Below are 19820 nucleotides of genomic sequence, written 5' to 3'. Positions count from 1 at the left end.
TGTCTCAGATTCTTAAGTCCAACAACCAGAAGTTCTTATAATGTGCCCCTGCCTTTCTATCTACTGAACCCCGCTCACAGCAGTTGTCCTTGGTCAGTGAAGACCCAGTGTTCAGAGGTACATTGACATGAATTTACCTCACACCGGGGAAAAGAGGGAAGGTACCATGCTCAGTCCTCCAGCTGCTTGCTCTACCAGCCACTCTGCTCACCATTCCACTCGCTCCGCCACTCTGTTGGCTTCTCTGTTCCCCTCACTCCACTGCAACCTCTGGGATGTCTTGAGGTCCCACCACTTAACACAGCTTCCAATAATTTCAGCTTTCAGTGATTTCAGCTGTTTGTGGAGGAGCCTCTTAGCTAGTGCAGGCTGGGCAGTCTCTTTCACCAGAGACACTGTCCCAAAGCAAGCCTAATGCTTAGACCCAGTTTTCAGTGATATCAGCTCTGTTGGCATGCTACAAAAAGACTCTTAATTGAGTGTCAATCAGCTGTGTTATTATGCAATGGAGAGAGGGAGAATCAAATGGTACCTAGGACCCTTAGATGTACCCCATACCACCAGATACAGACCCCTGTCACCACCCTCTCTCATGTCCTCTGGGTTTGGGCACCCCTACCCCCTGCTTAGCGAGTGAAGTTCATTTGAGTGTGAATCCCTCAGTCAGGATATGCCATGCACAGTTCTGCAGCCCTTGATTCACACAACAGCGATAACGACTCTTTATTGCCCCAGCACCGATAACAAAAAGTGACTTGCAATCCAACACCCGCCATAAGTGATCATTTGGACAAAGCAGCTCCACCATGCAGCACACCTAGGCAGAGTGGGTGTGTCTATGCAAACAAGGTCAGTTCCTGCAGTCTTCTCTCCCAGCTCATCACTAGATCTCAGGAGAGAGCTCACTCAGACTCTGCTTACGTAAACAAGGGTATGATGTAAAAGAAAATAAATAAGGATAGACGTGCTGTGGGGAGACGGGACAGAAAACTAATAAGAATGGTAAAAAGCATCCCATTGAAGGGCTTCATAACCTACGTAACCTTGATGATGTTAGTTCAAGGCCTCACTATGGCTCACAGCAAGGGGTATGATCTCAGTCCGTCATCAATTGCATTTTGTTCACAGCATATGCAGTTTACACACTGGTGTGTTCCAAAACGCCAGCAAAGATGGAAGGAAACCACTGCTCCCCAGCGTCATTATTTTTTTCTTTAGTTGAAACTTTATCCTTAGTTGTGCTATTCATTTTGTCTCATGACAAAATGTCTGTTCATTCATGTCTCATTTTGTAGCTTTGTAAATGGTAACACTGTTGCATGACTATGCTCAACCCAGGGCTACAGGGTTTGTCAATAAACAATCTTGCCCAAATCTGTGATTTCATGCCATCATCGGTTTCTTTAAAGATGTTTTTAATTCATCTTTCCATTGCCATTATGCTCAATTAAAAAAACCCAGAAAATCCTCTTGGTGCACCAAAAGTGTGTTCCCAATTAGAGAAATGGTGTTCTGTGTATAAATCCCACTGAAGTCAATGAGGCAAATTCACCATTGGTGCAAGGGGTACATCTTTATTGACTCGAGCAGAATTGTGTCCATATAAAGCACAGCTAAAGTTGGCCGATGGGTGTTTTGATAGCATATTAATGATTGTGTATGCCCCACAATTAATAAAATAAAGTTTTCTCTCTCATTAATATTTAAGGATAAAGCAATTATGAAATAAAGAAGGGAAATGATAAAAAGAGTTACAAGGGGAAGAAGTGGCTTTGTATTTATTATTATCCTATCTTGCTTTAAGATTAAACTCGATAAGTTTATGGAGGAGATGGTATGATGGGATAACATGGTTTTGGTAATTAAATATTCATGGTAAATAGGCCCAATGGCCTGTGATGGGTTTTTAGATGGGGTAAGATCCAAGTTACCCGGGAAAGAATTTTCTGTAGTATCTGGCTGATGAATCTTGCCCATATGCTCAGGGTTTAGCTGATCGCCATATTTGGGGTCGGGAAGGAATTTTCCTCCAGGGCAGATTAGAAGGCCCTGGAGGTTTTTCGCCTTCCTCTGTAGCATGGGGCACGGGTCACTTGCTGGAGGATTCTCTGCTCCTTGAGGTCTTCAAACTACAATTTGAGGACTTCAATAGCACAGATATAGGTGTGTGGTCTTTTTTAGGAGTGGTGGGTGAAATTCTGTGGCCTGCATTGTGCAGGAGGTCAGACTAGATGATCATAATGGTCCCTTCTGGCCTAAATATCTATGAATCTATTATTATTTTATTATTATACTGGTGTCCAAAGGTTCAGATCAGGATTGGAGCTCCATTGTTCTAGGTGCTTTACCAAACATGCAGGAACGTACAGTCGCTATTCTGAACAGTTTACAATCCAACGTGAAATAAAACACACTTTGTGCCTGTGGCTACATCTACAGTTTGAGCTAGGGGTTTGATTCTCCTGCTCATGTTAACATTCTTATGCTAGCTCTTGTTGAGAGCCATGAACAAACCCAGCTGGAAGAGGCAAGCATGACTCAGTTGTCATTCTGCTGATGCTACAGTGGCTACACTGCTATTTATACTCCTGCTAGCTCATGTATATATAGCCTGTGATAAACAAAGGAAGAAAATGATTGAAAACAGATGCAAGTAACAGACATAAGAGCACACGGTGACGTTAGTTATTGGGCAACTTGATGGTTCCAGGGGTCGCCTGATGAAATTGACAGGCAGCAGGTTTAAAACAAATAAAAGGAAGTACTTCTTCACACAATGCACAGTCAAGCTGTGGAATTCATTGCCAGGGGAAGTTTTGAAGGCCAAAAGCATAACTGGGTTCAAAAACTAACTAGATAAGTTCATGGAGGGAATATCCATCAATGGCTGTGAGCCAAGTTGGTCACGGACTCAACCCTGTGCCCTGGGTGTCCCTAAGCCTCTGACAGCCAGAAGCTTGGACTGGATAACAGGGTTTGGATCACTCCATAATTGCCCTGTTCTGTTCATTCCATCTGAAGCATCTGGCATGAGCCACTTTGCAAGACAGGACACTGGTATATATGGATCCAGTATCACCTTTTGTGTATTCTAAATAATCTGCTTTTTGTCTTTTAACAATAAATAAATAAAATGAGCTCCCCTGAACTGGCTCCCACTGCCTCCCTGATTTCTTGTCAGTGTTATGGCATAAATGGGTCTTGCAGTGGAATTTGATGGAGGAGAGGACAAAGGTGTTTCAATAATAAGTCAGGATTTGTGTATGGGAATAAAATAATGCTATAAAGGAAATTATTATGCTAGGGCCTGATCCAATTTCCACTGAATTCAAATAGGAGTGTTTCCATGGCCTGGAAACTGGACACACAGGGCTGGGTCTTGATCTTTATAAGCAGTAGAGCGGGGCAAATGACAGATTTTTTCAGTTAATTGAAAATTCAAAAAAAAAGAAAAGAAAAATAAATTGGTTGAACTGAAAATAAATATTCTATAAATTTTCAGTGAATAGAGAGAAGTAAAAAAAATAATTTGGGGTTGAACAAATCATTTCATTCAGTCTGAAACAGAATATTTTGTGCATTTTTTAATACCTGAAATTTAAAAAAAATTGAAACAAAGTCATTTAAAATAAAAAAAACTTAAAAACATTTTGTTTAGAAAATGTCAAAATGGAGTGTTTGATTTTTTTTTTTTAACTGAAACCATTTGGCAAAATTGACACAATTTGGGAAATGTTTCCATGTTACTGAATCTGCATGTTTCATGGGGAAAAAATGTTAGAAAAATTTCATCCAGTTCTATTGAGAAGTGCTCAATACAAATTCACTACTGATAGTGTCAATTTCACTTTCTTCCTCACACAATAGAACAACCATTTCCACATTTGTCCATGTTCACTTTCCACTAAGGTTCATTAGCCTCAGACCCATCTACAGTACGCTACAAGCATCAAAGGCACCTGTAAATGGTAGATACAAACCATGCATCTGTTTAATGCATACTTTAATCAAAATCTAGTAATTCTTTAATAAGCAAAAATAAATATGAAACTTGAACAGAATCCAATTGTGAAGGTGGGTGCCTGGTTGTGCATTTTCATTGTTTCTTCCAAGAATTCCCACTAACTTCCATACTAGGAGGAGGAAGTATCTTATTGCATAAAGAGTCTGGATATGCAGGGTTATTATTGCGTAAATATATCCTACACATTTGGAAGAGAGAGAGCTTTATTCAGCCCTTCACAAATTCAGTGACATGTCTAACATTTACACCATTTTGTGTTCACTTTTTCTGCAACATATATACAATCCTTTATTGATCACAGCGAAGGGTATTTATTTTTCCCTGATAAGCCCATGATTTATAGCGAAGAATCAAATACTTATTAATCATCCTGAGCACAGTATATGAAATATTTTTTTCAAGTTCTCCAGCTGAGCCTGTCCAGTTAAATTCTCCCATCAATTGTAAGATACAGTCTAAACTTGTATGCCAATCTTTCTTCAAGAATAGTTTTAATTTCAATCTCAACCTCTACACCAATGTTTAGACAGTGAGTTATGAATTTTCAGTCTTCTGGATGGACAAGTCCTTCACAAGTTCACTTCTGGTATCAGGAACAAAATCAAGCTGAATTGTCCTAGGTCAATATGGTGGTTTTAATTTTAAACCATTCCCTAGCCATCTCCTCCATAGATGAAACTCAGATCTCATGCATGATTCAAAGACATTAAACATGTCTGGTGGTTAAAATGTGTTTTTGTCCATTTTGAAAATCTTACTGTGATATACTGGAAATCAATTTGTATCTGCAGAGACGGAATCCTTTCAAGCAAACTCATTCCCCTAATAATTCCCATGGGCAACAGACAAACGCCATTATCAACCAGCTTTCCAAAGTGATAGTTTTAATGGCAAAAAACACCATTAGTGCCGAATCCACTCCCAAACTGATGTGACTGTTGTAAAACGAGACGGAAAAGCATCAAGTAAATATATTGCTTTACACTGATTGAATTAAGAAAACAAGGATATCCCTAGAGGAGAAGTTTTGAACGATATTATCAAGACAGCTGAGTTCCAACGTCAATCCTTTGATAAAGTCAAAAAAATCTGCTTCAACCCGCAGTTTCCAAAGGTCGCAGAATTTCTAGTTACACTGTCCCAGGAAGCTGAACATTTCTTAACATACCTCATTATCTCTAACGACAGTAAATATTTCTTTATCAAAGGTTTGGATTTCCTAAACATTTCCACTGTATTTTGCATCAAGCCAATGTCAGAATGACACTTACAATAACAGATTTTATTTTGCTTGGTAAAATATGAGATACAGGATTAAGAAGAAAAACAGCCTTTGAATGGAAAGTTATTTATAATATATTATTGAAATGTTCCATATTGCCTTTGTATCATTGATCAGTTTTTGGTTCACATTTTGCAAAAAGTGCAATCATATTGCTGTTCAGATCCAAAGGATGCAAATTTAATAAATATTTATAGAAAACATTAAAATAGATTACAAAGAAAATAAAATGTCCTTTTTCTCTTTTTCCTCATTCTTAGTCTTCAGGATTCAAAGATGGGAAAATATCAATACCTAGTGACAACATTAACTTACGGGACAGATCCGTGGCTAGTGTAAATTGTCATAGCTCCACTGAGTCACATAGAACTCTAACAAATTATACCAGATGAGGATTTGCCCCATAATAATTACAATTTATTCTAGTACGATGGCTTTATGGAGGTTTTAAACTGCAGGAGGCAAAAATCTGGATATCTGTTCCCATCTTATTTTTTTTTAAAGTGTTGTTCTCATCCCAAGAGTGGTGCATGGTACTAATAATTTCTTTTGGAAAAATAGAAAACCCCAGGGGAAAAAAATAACATGTTAAAATGATTACAAACCGGATGTTCAGGAGTAAATAGTTTCAAGCTAAGGATTTATTTTTAAGCCTGGAGGAGCAAGGTCAGTGATCCAATCTGAAAGTGAGTTTTATCTTTTCTTCATAATGAGACAACCTGCTAAATTCTGCTGATATTTATTCAAGTTCCCCTGAAGTCATTGGACTAGATTTTGCACCTGTCATAAATTGGCCTGGATCTACTGACTTCAGGGAAGCTACGCCGATCTATCCTAACTGACTATCTGGTCCATTAAGAATAAATCAAGTATAATGGACCATCTCCAATGAGGTGGGCATCTCCAGAGAAGTACTGAGCTGTAATCTCCTTCAATTCCCATTGAAGTCATTTTGGGCTGAGAGTGCTAAACCACTCATGATCAGGTATCAAGTCAGGAGAGTACGTCGCCATCTTCTGAATGCTATTAACATTTTTAAGTGATGCACTGATGCTGTTCATAAGAACCACCAAACACTATGACAAGCATGAAGAAAATCTCAGCACCTTTGACCAGACCAGAGAATCTGAGACCACATGTGGATTGCAGGAGGTATCTGTAGAAGCTTGCAATATAATACCAAATGTAAACACTTTAAGAACTCTTATAGGAAAGGAACACCATGTACAGGAATGGAGAACTGCTTGAAGATCTGGACAACAGGACTATAAGATGTAAGGTAAACTACCCAAAGAAGAGCTGGAGAACATACATGAGAATTGGATGTTTGAAATTTCACAGCATTTTGGGTTACCATCCCCATCTATATTTTGGAAGCAGTCTGCCTTATTCCTGGGAAAAGATCCATTTTGGAGAGAGATCAGAGAGGAGGAATAATCAATTGCTCCATTGTCCACTTTGCAGATGTATAACAAAAATTTAAAAGGAGAATGCTAGTTAGACATCTCATGTCCAAATAGATGAAAACTGTATCTCAGCAGAGTTCCTAGGTTGTACTGGATCATTTCTAAAGTGACTGGACTTGAGACTCAGGGGTCAGCTCCCAATGAGGTACCTAAAAGAAGTGGACAGTTTTTCAGAAGAGCTCAGCAGCAGAACTGAGCAAATAACTGTTTTGCTGGCAGTTCTGAAAAACTGAATAAAACATTCAATTTGGGTCAAACCAAATCTGAATTTCTTTGGAATACTCAGGAAATCAAAAAAGGGCACCAAGAAGTCAGTTTGGTGTTGAACAAACCATGTTGTTCAACCCAAAATGTTTTGTTTCTGATAATTTTTAAAGGGCTAGATTAACAGAATGGCCAGAGGAGGCGGCCCCTGCCTTATAGCTTTTAGCACAATGGAGAGGGCACTCACATGGGATGTAGGACACCAAGGTTCAAACTCACAACCTGGAACAGTGAGTTAAACCCATGTTTGCTCATTCTTTGCAGAAGGCCCTAAACACCCAGCTACAAGTTATTATGGGTGGTGGTGGTGATCTCAATTTCTCCTGGTGAAGCTGGAGAACTTGAGTCACCAGCCTGTTAACTGCATACCTTAACCACTAGGCTACTGAGTAATTTTGTTTGTCTCTATTAGCACAATGAATATTTAATTTAAATCCATGTTCCAAGAGGCTCCCACATCCCATGCATTTTGTACCTAGAAAAGCAAGCACTAAGGTATAGTTGCAATCAGATACTGTTCATTCACGCTTTTCAGTCATGAGGACCCCAGGTTATTTTATGGTTTTATCCATTAACAATAATTATGTGGCTATTCTTGTAGCCCTTTGAGGTACTTATGAGCATTAGTGATAACTTTGGCTCTATCAATAGAGACTATACATCTGGGTAAGGCCATTAGTCAGGCATTTGACTGAAGGGTCTGTTATGTCCCCCTTAGTTATGTGCACACCTGATGAGGAACAGTATGTCTCAGGTTATAGCGATACAACGGGTTAGAAGCGCCTAATGGAGGCAGATCTAAGTTTTCATTTGTTTATGTTTTGGCTCCTCTGTATAAGGTGATGTACTACCGGATTTACAGAAATTTTATTTTATGACATTAATACAGTTTTAGATTTAACAGAAAAGCCGTGTTATTGACTTTCCCATAGATATTGAAAGTTTCCCCTTTCCGGGGACTCTCCAACATAGCTATTTCATCATATCATGTATTTTTTTGTGTGCCAGGTGAGTTCTGATTTATTTTCCTGGATTGCAGACTATGTGTTGCAGCTTTTATTGTATGTCTGTTTATATCTATTGCAGTTTTCATTGTATCTCTGTTCTTGTAACTTCATTATCAAGTGTTTGATAGTCACAATGGTAACATTATACATATAAAATTATTAACAAAAATAAAGTTTAAAAACCTGAGTGTCAAAAATTATTTTCAACTAAAATACCTGGGGCACAATCAAATTTTTATACTATAGAGAGATCTGACTTCAGAAACAAACCTTCAATCTTTACGCAGAGTTTCTGGGTCCCTGAGCTACTGGAAACCTACAGGTACAAAGGAGGGATAGCTCAGTGGTTTGAGCATTGGCTTGCTAAACCCAGGGTTGTGAGTTCAATCCTTGAGGGTGCCATACAGGGATCTGGGGTCATTTAGCAATCTGGGGCAAAAACTGTGGATTGGTCCTGCTTTGAGATCCCGTCCAACCCTGATATTCTATGAAATGGATAATAAAAGAGAAAAATCTTCTTGTTCTTACTGTTACATTATTCAGCCACTAGGTGTCTTTAGAGTTTCAGACAGGGTGTGGTCTCTGGTATTTAGGGTGAGACAAAGCTGGAACCCAAGCTATGTGGAAACCTGTCTGTAGTTGTAGTTGTTTTCTTTAATTAGCACCATGGGCAGTGGGTATCATAGGCTGAGGCTGTGCCTCTCAAAACAGGTAGGCCTGGTCCCGCCTACAGGCTCCCCCTTGCTTCTGCTCAGTACACCGCTCTAGCCTCCGTGTGGGGTGGCACCGGCTCGGGCCGCACCACCCACCCTTCCAGGGTTCTGGAGCTGGGAAGCGGGGCCTGCAGCTGCACTGCCTGTCCTCCCAGAGTTCCCAGAGCGGGGCCGGGGTGGCTGCGGCCGTGCTGCCCGGCTTCCCTTCGCTCTGGGGGTGGAGGCTGGGGGCACTCTAGGGCTGGGTTGGGACTGGCAGCTGAGATGGGTGGGGGCTCTGGGCTCAGGCGGGGGGCACAAAAGGGGTGGGGCCTCAGGTAGAAGGGGTGGGACTGTGGCCTAGCCTCCCCTAGCTGGCAGTTCATGTGCCAACCATGGTAAGAACCTTCTGTTTTAGAGAGGCTGTGATTCCATATAGCATGGTCCTTGATAACAATATTCTCTGTTTAGAGCTTTATTGTTATTACAGTAGAATCTCAGAGTTACAAACACCTCAGGAATGGAGGTTCTTTGTAACTCTGAAATGTTCATAACTCTGAACAAAACATTATGGTTGTTCTTTCAAAAGTTTATGACTGAATATTGACTTAACACAGTTTGAAACTTTACTATGCAGAAGAAAAGGCTGCTTTAACCATCTTAATTTAAATGAAACAAGCACAGAAACAGTTTCCTTACTTCGTCAACTTTTTTTAAACTTTCCCTTTATTTTTAGTAGTTTACGTTTAACACAGTATTGTACAGTATTTTCTTTTCTTTTTCTTTTCTTGTCTCTGCTGCTGTCTGACTTCGTACTTGCAGTTCCAAATGAGGTGTATGGTTGACTGCTCAATTCATATGTCTGGTGTTCATAACTCTGAGGTTCTACCGTACTACTTTCATGGGAGGAGTATAACATAACTTATAGTAAAAATAAAATAAAAGGGAACGTACAAAGTTGTTCTTAGTCCCAGAGGCCAGTATTCTTGAGGGGGGGAAAAAACTAATAACATTCAGGATGCCTTCCCAATAAAAGCTGAAGTTATCTAACATATTATGTGTACACAGTGACCCCGGGCTTAAGACAAACAAGAAACTTAATAGCTATGGCATTTACCACCTCTGCAACAATCCAGGTCCAACTCCCTCTTGGAATTAACACACCATCAGCATGATCTCCACTTTAACACAGAGTGATGTTAATTGTTGTAATTTACATCTGACAGTCGGGATTATCCCCAAGGAGTTCAGTGTGGAGTCAGCGTCTCAAAAGGATTGATGGCCACTGAAGCAATGGCATTATTAATGGCCACTAAAGCAATGGTATTATTAAATTTAAAGGGGGGAAAAAAGCAGCAGCAGCCAGTGTTTTACTAGCAGTCATTTAAACTAGAAAAAAAGCAGCATTGAAACTCCCATCCCCACTTCATCAGACAATAACATTTTTGACAAACTGTTGGTTCCAGGTTTCAGAGTAGCAGCCATGTTAGTCTGTATTTGCAAAAAGAAAAGGAGTACTTGTGGCACCTTAGAGACTAACCAAATTTATTTGAGCATAAGCTTTTGGCACGAAAGCTTATGCTCAAATAAATTGGTTAGTCTCTAAGGTGCCACTAGTAATTCTTTTCTTTTTGTTGGTTCCAGTTTCCTTCTAAGGCATCATCTAAAATGCTATACAGCCAGCCCAGTATATTTATGTCAGCCTGTAAAGGCAAATACAGCTCCAGTACAGGATTAACTATATTTTGGTGAGAAAGAGTGATCTTGAGTTAGCTGAGGATTTGAAAATCAATTTACTCCTTCACTTGAACACAGATTTGACTCCTTTTTCGTCAGCCTGAGAGTGACAGGAGTATATATTCATGAACCAATCAAAAGATTATTTTGCATACTGTTGTTTTCATTTTGTTTATAAAGTAAACGTTCAAAGTCTGGAATAAAAGGAATTTGTGAGCATCCGTATTTTTATATATGTGAGGCAACACTGGTTTTGCTGAGACAAGATTGTATAGCTATTGGGCCAGATCCTCAGCTAGTATAAACAGCCATAGTTCCATTGAAGTCAGTGGAACCACAGAGATATTTTACCAGTTGAGGATCTGATCTCAGGGGGAGGGGATGGGGCAATAAGACTTCTGTAACTTCTGTCACTCACACTTGCAATCTGTTCATGATCAAAATATTACTCAGAGATATTTTGATGTAGACAGGATTGATGAAGTCCCCTCTGGTGTATTCAAACATTACAATTGCCTTATAGTATATATAAGCAGGGCACCCATGATAACCAGTAATTTCACCATTTGGCTAAGTGTTGCAATTTTGTTGCACTGTGTTCATGGTGAGAAACATGTTTATATGAGGTGGTTTTTTTAAACAAAACACTATGGGTCAGATGGTTTGGAATTTTTTAATGGAACAGTTTTCGATCAGAAAATGCCCATTTGTCAAAACCAAAACATTTTGAGGAACTGTATCAGTTTTGATGAAAATCGCTCAGCTCAAGGATGGAATTTCTGGTCAAAACCAGAGTGAGTGAGACCCCTGCAGCCACCCACCTCAGTAGCCAGGCGGTTGCAGCACTTGTCTTACATGCAGGAGCCAGCTCTGCCTGCTTCAGAGCAGGGATTTGAATGTAGGCTCCTACTTCCTAAGTTCTGTTATCCACTGGGATAGTGGCTCCTCCAGGGGAAGGGTCTTTCTTGTTCAATCTTTATGAACATTTTCAAAAAGTCTCAGGTTTGTTCTGATGTGGAATGTAAACATTTCAAAACCTCACCAAGTTTCAAGAAACAGAATTCTTGTTGTCCAACTAGCCCATTAACTTAAATAGTAACAGATCCATGACTAAGATTTCAATATACAGATGATAAAATAATTCTTACTTTAGTTTATATTTTTAAACATTGCTACAAACAAAAAACCCAGTAATAATCATTTTATGTACTGTGTAACACACCAAGTTTAATTTATATATTATATAACACAAACTTATTATATAAAATTATTTTATATGATGTCTCCAGTAAAGTTTTATAAAAGTGCAGGAATATGTAATCAGGAAGAAGGCTGGAGGCTCTTTTTATCTACCAGTTAGACCATTTTTCAGATGATTATTTTCAGAAAACAGGATATTTGTTCATAGCAGAAACAGACTCTTTCTTCTCAGCAAATAATACTGTCTCCCATAAATGTAAAGACAAAATGAAAAGAGCACAGATAAAGAAAGAAAAAAAAAACCCTGTTGAGGTTAGGGTTCCCTGTGCTAGGCATGGTATCTCCACATAGCAAGACACAGTTTTGGCCCTGAGCAGCTTGCAATATAAATCCCTGATGCATGTGTTTAACTTTAAGAATAAAGTTAGCCTCATTGAATGAATGAATGATGGGGATCTACTGTAGATTTTTATATTGCTATTGTGACACTTTGGTTATATGTCTCTGTCAAACTGTAAATTCCATTTTGTTTTGTGAATGCCAATTGTGAATGTTGCCTTCATTGTGGATCAGTGCATCCATTTTGTAGCAAGGCTTGACACCTAGTGGACAGTCTATATCTGAGAATCTGCAACAGAGCAATCAAGGGCCATCAATATATAATTACGTTTCCCTACTAGAACAGTGGGTGGGTGAGATTCTGTGGCCTGCAATGTGCAGAAGGGCAGACTAGATGATCTCTATGGTACCTTATGACCTTAAAGCATATGAGTCTATGAGTCAATGGGTTTTCTGCCCATAGGGCCGATGACTGAATGATTCTCTACACAGAAGCTGATGGGGGAGGAGGTGAAGTGTGGACTTGCTGCACATTGGGAAATGGAGGACAGATCTGTTTTTTTTTAAAAAAGTACTTCTCTAAGCAAGGGAGGGTGACCAATGCCAGAAGATTAGACCATGCAGGCTGGAAGAAATGCCTGTCTTAAGGACTTGGACCAAACACAGCACTCACAGAGCTGGTGAGATCAAACCAGGGGGGAATTGCGTTCCAGAGTCTGTTGTTTTCCACAGATCTATAATTGTCTTGTGCTTTCTAAGAGTAAAGTGCATGTGTGTGTGTGTGTTTGTATGTGTGTATGTGGGAGTATAAGAAATTTGCTAGGCCTGTGTGTCTAGCTTTAGTGCCACATTGTCCCTGAATGGTGTAAGTAGGAAGTCAGAGCTCCCACAGCCTGGTGGACTGGGGGGAGGAGGGCTGAGACACTGGTTCCAGGGTGCAAGGGCATGGATGACAGGGTCCCACTGCCCCAAAAGAGGGTCAGACATGCAGTCTGCACATGGGGGATTTCCTGGGAAACCCAGAGCCAGGAACAGTCACTACTCAGACCCTGGGGTTTTAGAAGCATGTGGGATCTAGAGAAGGGAGGCAGTCACAATAGACTGAGATCCATCCAGAGAATGGGGTTGGTCCAGGTTGTGACAGACTCTCTAATATTAATTTGTATATTGGTATCATATTAATCCCTGGTACCATACTGCCTATTAGAAGGTGCATCTAGGCATACATATGGGTGTCAGTTTAACACTACTTTATTTTCAGAGCAGCAGTAGCTAGTTAAGCTCTTTCACCCTACACTTGCTCTGGACTGACTACAGACAACACAAAGATTCTCCGGTTACATGCTGGACTTAAAGTGACACACCATTACACTCCTCTGAATACTCCCAGCAAGAGGGCCAATTAATGCTATTTATGTGGATAGTTTTGTAATGTGAAGTCTCTCCATTGGAAACTAAATTGAAACTGCTAATTGTACACAAGTTATCAAAGAAGGCTCAGCTGGTAACAACTTCTGGCCATTAGTACTAAACTAGGCTATATTTTAAATGGGAATGTAGAGATAACAGGTTCCATCCCATTGTCAATTGTCTTTCATGTGCAATTAAAAAAATACAATGATTTAAAAAATAAATTTCTGGTCTGTTTGGAAATGAAAGTTGCCCTCAAGCTATAAAACTTGTCCCTAGCTTTATAAAAATATCATTTAATAATCTGCTGACTGGAATCAACCAGTGCATACAATCAGCATCCTGATGGGAGATTTACAAAAGCAGTTACTAGACATGTCTAAATTTTATCATACAAATTAATAGAGAGCTGGTAAAGAAATTTAAACTCACCTCATGATGCCCAAGTATAATGTGATGTAAGAGAAGAGTCATTTTCCACACGGTCTGTGCTATAGGGTATGTTTTCTTCAAAATGACAGCCAGTCCAAAGTCCACTGACATCAATAGAAAGATTCCTGTTGATTTTAGTTAGCTCTGGAGCAGGTCCCTAATTCCCACAATCACCAAATGGACTTGGTGTATTGTCACCGGGTCCAATCACTGCTAGGGGCTGCTCTGGGGATGAGCTCTTTCCAGACGTTGCATCTTCCTCTAGCGGTCTCTCCACCCATCTCTGCAACTCCAGGTGCTTCTTGTTCATGACATGATCCTCCAGCAAGTCTTCCACTATGAACTGTCCCAGACTGTCCACTCTCTGCCACTTCATCAGTGCCTGGTAGAGGAATCTGAGCCCACCCTCTACTCTAGGTTCCAGCTCAGGGGCGCTCTCATCAGCAGCCAAGGTCTGCACTGTCCTATCCCTTGTTGCTTTTCCCCTGGGCCTTGTCTACCTTTCTGGCTGCCACAGGTTTGCCAGTCCAAACTCCCTCCACCCAGGGAGTAACTGTAGGCTGCTCTCTATAGCCCCAAACACACCTCCCTTCTCCCAGGGAGTGACTGAAGGCTACTTGCCTGCAGCCCCATTCTGCTCTCAGCTCCTGTTCCTGTCCAGATGAGACTCATTTGGTCAATCCCTTCTCCCTAGCTTCTCCTCCAGGTGCAGCCTGGGGAGTTAACTGGACACCCCATCAGATGTACATAAAATGGAGCATGTGCACCTGTGGGTGTAATAAAACAATATGTAGGCACAATCAAATGCTCATGATTAAGAGCTAAATTATCCTCTTTGATCCACAACAGGTCTTTTGATTCCTCTTCACACATTTGTAGACGGACTCCACCCCCCCACCCACGCCAACCCACTGATGTGCAAAACTCCGATTGATGTCAATGGAGGATCTACCCGTGTATGAAAAGTGGAATATGGTAACAGTGCAACTTTATTTGTGCACCTTAATTTATAGAGGCTGTGTCCAAAAGCCCTTAACAGAGTACATAGCATTACACAGAAAACTAATGCATTCCAGCAGAGGGAGAGAGAAATTCATGACTACGGGCAAAAGAGAAAGGTGAGACTAGAAATGAGATGGAGTCAGTCTGCTGACTGAGGGCTTGTCTATATGTAAAGCACCGCAGCGCGTCTGGTGAAGGTACTCTATGCCAGAGTTCTCCAGTCGACATAATAAAACCACCTTCGTGAGTGGTAGAAACTATGTCAGCAAGAGAAACACTCCTGCCTACATAGCTCTGTGCACACCGGTGCTTATGTCAGTGTAACTTAGGTCTCTCACGGGGTGGTTTATTGACACCTCTGAGAGACATAAGTTATGTCAACATAAGCTGTAGTGGAGCCTAAGTTAGCTTTCCTCTGTGGTGACAAAGTTCCGGTCAGGCAGAGATACAGGAAGGCTACTCCAGTGGGAAGGCATTCCAGTGGAAAAAGCCCTCTCAAGTAAAGGTCTGATCCCCATTGACTGGTCTGGACCCCAAAGGTCTGGGCCCCATTGACTGGTCTGGATCCCATCAGTGCCAATATTGTAGGAAAAGGTGAGGCAGAAGTAGATGGGTGGAGGGAGTGGAGGCAGTAGCAAAGAAAGAAAGTTAATGTGATTAGCTTCAGTAAACTGTCAAAGGTAAAACAATCCAAAGGCATTCTGAACAGCATCCTGAAATAAATGGGGAGCATTTATAATAAATTTGTTGTGGAGGTGTTTGAGAATAGGGTGCTATGGATGCACTTCTAAGTACATATAAAATAGCTTTAAAATGTATTTTCCTTTAGTGGTTGCATTAAAGGCATTTAAAATTATTTTCTTGTTCTCAAAAGAGAAATTAAAAAATACATTGTTACTGGAATTGTGTGAAATCCTTACAAGCCATTAGAATACTCCCAAATTATTTGCACAAGGCATCTCTATTATCCATGGATCACTGACATGATAGAACATAATGGCATCCAAAAGAGCCCTTGAAGACTATTATATTATGTGAATGAGCAGTTGAGACGCCCTCAAATTTCTGAAGCCTCAGTTTATCGAATGAGTCAGTGGAGAAACAGCCACTAAAGACAGCAATATTTCCATATGATGGACCTAGTTGGCACTGTATCAATGTGTCATCTTGTGCTGTACTTGGAAGGTCTTTTAATCATGGCTAGATGCATGCAGAATAATTCTGCCTATCATAACATTCTCTCTCTATACATATGATGGCAATACAAAAATATTTCTGCAATCAGAAGTTTCTATCTATGCATTTTCATATAAATTAAACCTCTCAAACTACAGAGAACTGTAATGATGGAACCTTAAGTGTTGATGCTTCTGTTGGCAATTACTAAAAATATTCCAGCATTTTAAGTCCTCAAGGGAATGGATAGTTCACAACTAGCCCAAATTTGCAAGAGTGAGTCCCGTAAGGATGGACTCAATGCAGGAGTAACCAGTGAAATTCTATGGCCTGTGGTATACAGGAAATCAGACTGAATGATCTAATGAAGTGATACTCAGACCTCAGTGGTTCAGGAGCCAAATTAGCGATCAACATTACCCAAAGAACCACAGTAGTGTGAATTCATTTTTCATTTATTATAGTACTGTATATTCATATTTAAACAGTATGACGGGAAATATTTAGTGTGTGTATATAAATAAAAAGCTTGGTTAATTGGTTAATAACTTAGATTGGTGAATAATTAAATCTCACAGTGTTTTAATATCATGTGCTGCAGAGAGCAGCAGGGGACACATTAAAGAGCCGCTTGCAGCTTGTGAGCCACAGTCTGACTATCACTGATCAAATGGTTCCAACTGGTCGTAAAATCTGTGAATTTATAAAACCCCATGTCATAAATATAAAGGGAAGGGTAAACACCTTTAAATCCCACCTGGCCAGAGGAAAAACCCTTTCACCTGTAAAGGGTTAAGAAGCTAGGATAACCTTGCTGGCACCTGACCCAAAATGACCCATGAGGAGACAAGATACTTTCAAAGCTGGGAGGGGGGGGGAGAAACAAAGGTTCTCTCTGTCTGTGTGTTGCTTTTGCTGGGACCAGAGCAGGAATGCAGGTCAGAACTCCTGTAAAGGGCTAATAAGCAATCTAGTTAGATATGTGTTAGATTCTGTTTTGTTTAAATGGCTGATAAAATAAGTTGTGCTGAATGGAATGTATATTCCTGTTTTTGTGTCTTTTTGTAACTTAAGATTTTGCCTGGAGGGATTCTCTATGTTTTGAATCTGATTACCCTGTAAGGTATTTACCATCCTGATTTTACAGAGGTGATTCTTTTACGTTTTCTTCACTTAAAATTCTTCTTTTAAGAACCTGATTGCTTTTTCATTGTTCTTAAGATCCAAGGGTTTGGGTCTGTGTTCACCTGTGCAAATTGGTGAGGATTTTTATCAAGCCTTCCTCAGGAAAGGGGGTGTAGGGTTTGGGGAGGATTTTGGGGGGAAAGACATTTCCAAGCGGGCTCTTTCCCTGTTATATATTTGTTAGACCCTTGGTGGTGGCAGCAATAAAGTCCAGGGGCAAAAGGTAAAATAGTTTGTACCTTGGGGAAGTTTTAACCTAAGCTGGTAAAAATAAGCTTAGGGGGTTTTTCATGCAGGTCCCCACATCTGTACCCTAGACCTCAGAGTGGCGAAGGAACCTTGACACCCCACATCTGGATTCTCCAAGGGGTGTGTAGAGTAAGCATTTAAAAAGTTAATTACATTTCTAGAGCTACTACTAATGGTAGCGATACCCTTATTTTGAAGTTCTAGAATATCTCTGAGTACTGTCATCAATGGAATGAACTTTGTATGTGCACCGAGTGTAGACACTTACAATTTTTTTGAACTGTGAAGTGTCAGCATTTGAAAACTGGGCTTCTCATATGGGGCCTGATCCTAGGTCCAGTGGTCAATGGGAATCTTTCCATTGTCTTCAGTGGACTTTGGTTAAGGCCCCATGGTCTACAGTGTTGTCTTGAAATGAAAATAAACCACTGGGCATCTGGTGCTCGCTGAAAGTGTGACTTTGCATTATATACAACTGTTTTGTGTACCTTAGTTTATTCATCTATAAAATATTACTCACGAAGATGAAAATATGTTGTGAAACATTAATTAATTAATGTAAGTAACATGCTTTGATGAGAGGTACTATATATAATACACACTTTGAACTTTCTGTAATTATTATTGCTTTGATTCCTCAATCTTTTAATATTGCAGTCAAAGTATGAATGTACCAGACATACGGGGCACTGTTAAATCAGCTGAAGAAATCGGATTGATTGTCAAGTCAGCACATATTTTGTTACTTGTCAGTTCACACAGAATGCAATACTTATACAGCAACCTCTTTCTACTGGGAAACCAGCTATTGGAATTCAATCAGAAAAAATGTGATTTTGCTTAGTAACGTTATATTATTTGTGTTTGTCTCCCTGTTAGCAGTTTTATTATAGGAAAATAGTGTCAAATGGATTAAATGCAGAGTGCCTGAATTAATCCAATTTCAGCTCCATCCACCAGATTCCATGGTCCTTCTCTTCTTCACCTCCTAAATGAACTGTTATTCCCTGCTCCCATCAGCAGAATAGAATCCTGTATCTTCTTGTTTCTGTCCTCCCTGGTTAGACTATATTTTTCACTTACTTATTGTATTTCAGGCCCTCTCAGGAGGTGAGGCCCAGATAACAGCCAGTATGTAGGCTTTATTTAAGGGCTTGGTTTTGTTTTGCACAGACCTATCACTCAGCTCCTCCTGCCTTCTGGATTTTTTGGTGCCTTCAAATCACTGAAATTTACAAGGCTCACACTGTCCCAGAATGTAACAGGAAAGGGAGATGATAATGTATGACAAAACGCAACTGCAAAGACAGTCATTGTTATGGATTTTTGGTTGGCAGGTGGTGCAGTGTTTTAGTCCTTGGCTATATTGGTGGCAGTTTTGCACACTTTGGGGATTTTATCTTGATTCCCACAATATTTGGTGTTTATTGTACAGCCCCAGGTCCTGGGGTCTCATTGTTACCAGAGAATCTCAGTTTTCATTTAAAACAACAAGTACATTTCTAGCTCTCATCATTGTGGAGTAAAACATAAAAAGTTTGATTGTAAAGGGTTGGAATCCAAAAGGCAAATTAAAAGGAGCCCAACAGTTTTTTATTTTTAAAAAAATAATAGAATAATGTATTGGTCCAGACTCATGATTTTTGAACATGTGTGTTAAATTTTTAGCATTTGTACCTTTATTATGTCTTCTCTAATGTACTCCAATTAATATCGATGAAGATATATATTATATATGATGCTGGTAGCAATGCCTAATACTACCCATTATAGTACCTTGTTTTCAGTTGCTTATAACTTCAGCAAACTTGAAGTGTTTGTGCTGAAATTTTACATGCCAGGTTCTGCCTAATGATGACATTTTTGATTTTGGTTTTGGGTTGCTGTTTTGTTTTTGTTTTTTTTTAATTTATGCCAAAATAGTTCAACCATTTCCAAGACAGAGGCTAGGGGGAAATGCCAAATTTCAAATTCCTGCGTGAAAATATAGGGCTGCTAAAGCTTCCAATGGAAAATGTCACTTTACATCAGGAATTGTGCCTTTTGCCATCCTGTGAAATCTGTCCAAATTTGGCCAAGTTATAAGTTTTTGAAAAATGAATTTGCACATGCTCACTAGACACTTCCTAGATCCATGTAAGTAAATTCACCAAAGATTCCATGTGTACTGAACATGCTCCAACCCAGGGCTGAGCTGGACTTTCCCTGCAGTTTCAGCTCTGGGCTTCTGTGGGCCATACTGGAACTGGGCACCAGAACTGAGTACATGAGAATTTTCTACTGTGATCTCAATACCCCAACCACCCACCAGCAGGACCCAGGCAGTGTGGAGGAGGAAGCTTCCTGGTTTGAATA

The 19820-nt window shown here is 40.0% G+C and overlaps 1 long non-coding RNA gene across 6 annotated transcripts in view; it reads left to right on the top strand.

The window, feature by feature from the left end:
* The window catches only part of LOC125631277 (uncharacterized), a 78407-nt gene that overhangs the window by 20988 nt on the left and 37599 nt on the right, over positions 1–19820 (top strand). For 4 of the 6 annotated variants that reach the window (XR_012667284.1, XR_007354899.2, XR_007354898.2 and 1 more), the window contains exon 4: positions 14703–14828. The exons of 1 other annotated variant lie outside the window; for it this stretch is intronic. This is a non-coding gene — a long non-coding RNA (uncharacterized LOC125631277). Of the gene's footprint in view, positions 1–12474; positions 12692–14702; positions 14829–19820 lie in introns of all 6 variants that reach the window. One more of the 6 variants, XR_012667283.1, reaches the window with a different exon arrangement.

Source organism: Caretta caretta, chromosome 2 (assembly GCF_965140235.1).
Source record: "Caretta caretta isolate rCarCar2 chromosome 2, rCarCar1.hap1, whole genome shotgun sequence".
Taxonomy (NCBI): domain Eukaryota; kingdom Metazoa; phylum Chordata; order Testudines; family Cheloniidae; genus Caretta; species Caretta caretta.
Note: the sequence above shows the minus strand (reverse complement) of the source record. Positions and strands in the feature narration are given on the sequence as shown.